Source organism: Callorhinus ursinus, unplaced genomic scaffold (assembly GCF_003265705.2).
Source record: "Callorhinus ursinus isolate GAN/ISIS: 27379988/994484 unplaced genomic scaffold, GSC_fseal_2.0 scaffold17, whole genome shotgun sequence".
NCBI lineage: Eukaryota > Metazoa > Chordata > Mammalia > Carnivora > Otariidae > Callorhinus > Callorhinus ursinus.
The window spans coordinates 9,287,960-9,291,600 of record NW_027397079.1 but is presented as its reverse complement, the minus strand read 5'-3'; positions in this window follow the sequence as shown (position 1 = coordinate 9,291,600).

Below are 3,641 nucleotides of genomic sequence, written 5' to 3'. Positions count from 1 at the left end.
CATAATAGTTAATTATTCCTCTGGAACTGTTCCAACTCAGTGGCCACTAGATATATGTAGCTATTAGACACTTAAAATGTCATGAGCATTCATGGAGGCATTCTCGAAAGTCAAAAAATACACACCAGACTATCAAAGAGAAGAATGTAATATATCACATTAATAGTTGATTTACTGTATGTTGAAATAATGTTTGGGGTATACTTGGTTAAATAAAATGTATTATTAAAATTAATTTTACCTGTTTCTTTTCTCCCTTTTGTTTTTTTTAGTATGACCACTAGCAAATTCAGAATTATTTAAGTGGCTTGTATTATATTTCTATTGGACGGTAGTGTTCTACAGTCTCTAAGCTCTATTCCTATGATAGATTTGTGGCATGTAATGTGTCTGGACCGTCTTATCTTAGGTTCCTATAGGAAAGACCTTATCAGATTAAAATTTATGATGGGCCTGTGCTATCAGACATCATTAGCAAAAGACTGTTACTTTATAAAAGAATTCTGTGTGTAGGATGCATGTCTAAAAACAAGAGATTTATGTGCCTGAAAAGAATATTCAAAACCAAAGATTCCAAATAGAGACCTGTTTTGTCAGCATTTCAGCAGGTGGTACAAGCAATGGATAGCCATAGCTAGTCATTTAGAAATGGGACAGAAGAGGAGCATCATTTTGAAGAGGCCACGGTTGACCTAGCAGATGGTCAGCCTGCCCACAATCCACTTGGGGGAGAACTGCAAGAATCAACCCACAGGAAGCTAGCAGAGGGACAGACCCAACAGGAGGCCACGCTGACGTATTGTGGGGTTTTATTTGTTAGTTTCTGTTTTGTAGGAGGAGAGAGATTTATTTATTTGTTTCCTTCGTTACAGTAGAGCACTTCAAGCTAGTCCGCACATGCCCAGTCTCTGTGATAGTGGAAGGAACTTTGCAACCGGAAAACAAAGGAAAGCATGCAGAATCATACCCATAGTGGAACACTGGTTTACTTCACAGTGATATATACCTGTTACCAGTTGTAAGTTCTGGAATCTACATTCAATCTTGAAATTCTTGCCATTAAAAAAAAAAATGGAATTAAGACGCACTCTGAATTCTGCATGCCAGTACCCACATCGGCTATGGAGCTCAGGATTCAGAACAAAGGTGCGGTCTTCCACGGGTTGCATTCTGAGGTAAACACGATGTGCTCTGTCACCTCACTTCCTAACAACAGATTTTGCAGGACAGCTGGTAGGGAACGATGCTTGTATGAGGAAAGTCAATGGACTGAGGCACTGAACAATTTTAAAAGGGCTAAACATAGTGAATTTCTGAAATCGCCTATCAATGGAGAAAAAAAAGAAACATGCCCTCTTTCTTTCCAATTCTCTCTTAATTAGAAACCCAATCGAACTGTAACATTAATCTACTGCCTTTTGTACTCTGGAGCTGATTACTTTGGGCTTTCTTGCCGTCGGTGGTCTCCTCCCTTTTTTTCACAACCATTCGCCAATTCCCCACAGAGTTGGATGGACCTGCCTTAGAAGCTTCTCTGCTGGCAGTGACCTGGTGGGCTGGTCAACTGGGAAGACACGGTTTGGCGAGCCTGACCGGGAAACCAGAGCAAATGGAGCCGAGGGGGTTCCTGCTTCGTAATCACAAAGGAAAAAAAGATTTCACTATCTACTGACTCCCCCCGCCCCATTTTTGCACATGGAGAAACCGATGTGAAAGGGTTAAATTTCTATTTCTGCAAATGTTACAGGCTTCCAAGAATGTCAGGACAGAAAGAAAAATGAACGTTGTGTGTTTGGGCTATTGGTTGAATATACTGCCTTGCGTCTATAGAAAACGCCCTACCTTCATGGAGTCCGAGCATTCCCTAATAGAAAGAGAAAGAAGGTTTGCTCTTTTGGTCCTCCAACCTTTTCCATATTCTTGACCTTGAAAATAAGCCTTTGAAATATTCAAAAGTGTGCAGTAAGCCAGAAAGGTAGCACATGCACTCGAGTAAATTCTGTAAGTATCATGTCTCACATCCTCACATTTTTGTCCAAATCCTTCACATCCCTGCACTTCAGATTTCTTTACTGAAAATAACAATAATAATGACTAAGGCTCTAGGCGAATAAATCAGAAACAGAGGATTGGTTTGAACCACATCACAGACCTTCATTTCGCGTGAGCCCCATTAACAAAGAAGCCAGCTGCTGACTTGAATAATTCAGTCTTAAAACACTGACAATTGAGGAAAAATTCAATAGCAGTTTACTTATCCCGAAAACTGGCACACATTCAGTTTAGAAGGCCTCCGATTTAATTGCCAAGGCTCTTTTTTATATATATAAAAAAAAAGCTTCTCTTAGACCGTTATAAATGATAGTTAGCCAATTTGCTTTACAAATGATGCCTTCAGGATCTTTAGAGATCACTACTTGCCTTTTATTCCACAGCACTCAGCAATTCATTCTGATATACACTCACACCTAACCAAAGCCGGGAAAATATGTTTCTGAAACCAGTTGTCAATCACAGCAGCTACAAATCTCCAAGTGGCGGCCTACCAGTTTTCTAAATATCAAATCACCTTCCATCAAAGTGCCTCAAAGTCTACAGATAGGAAGTACATTCTAGAGATGTTAAATCCTACTGTGAGGTGCAAAGGCTGAGTTTGTATTCTGACTGGATCATTCCAGGTTTAAGAAATTCTGTGTCAGACTTGTGAACTGATGTGTTTGACTCAGCCATTTTCATTCCCCTGATACTGGGGTTATACCACACAGAAACATGGAGATTTCCTGCCAGTCTTAGCGCTCTAGGAAATGTCCTGTTTTTTTACTGCCCGTTCCCTCTGAGAAACGTAGTACATTATACCTCGGTAAAGACACCCTAGATGTGCACTTTGACAAATCTCCCCATTTCACGGAGGTTAAAATGAAGGCCGAGAGTGTTAGAGTAAAGCCAAGAGGCCGTGATCTCACAGTCTGTGGAAAAGCCAGGATTTCTCATGCCTAATTCATACTTCCTCTAAAACAATGCTACCTAAAAAGAGATGTATTCCGGGAATTAGCTACGTGACCTAGTTGGAATGGAGATACCTAGAAAAACAACATATGCTTCTCTAAACTGGATATCATGAGTAAGGTCACAAAGTCTGGATTCCTGGATGTGTTAGTCAAAGCTGAGGTCCACACCAAGTCGTTGCACTTTACTTATTTATTTAAGATTGTATTTATTCATTTGAGAGAGAGCGGGAGATGCAAGCAGGGGGAGAGGCAGAGGGAGAGGGAGAAGCAGACTCCCCGCTGAGCTGGGAGCTCAATGTGGGGACTCGATCCCAGGACCCGGGGATCATGACCTGAGCCACCCAGGTGCCCCAAGTCACCGCACTTTAAACCCGTATCATAGAACACCAGCGAGGTGGTGTGATTTGGGGCTATACATGTCCACTCAATATTATACTCTGCCCTTTGTTACATTTATCAAAAATCAAAGGACAAAGAATGAAAACTGATTGGAGTGCTTGGTTGTGCTGCCTCCTGGTGGCGGTATGTATCAACTGAGTAGCACTTTGTGTGAAGCTCCATCTCCCTTCCGGCGAGTGATCAGCTCTCTCCTGGAAGTCAATTCCTGAGGAAGCACGAAGAGAAGGGGTAGGG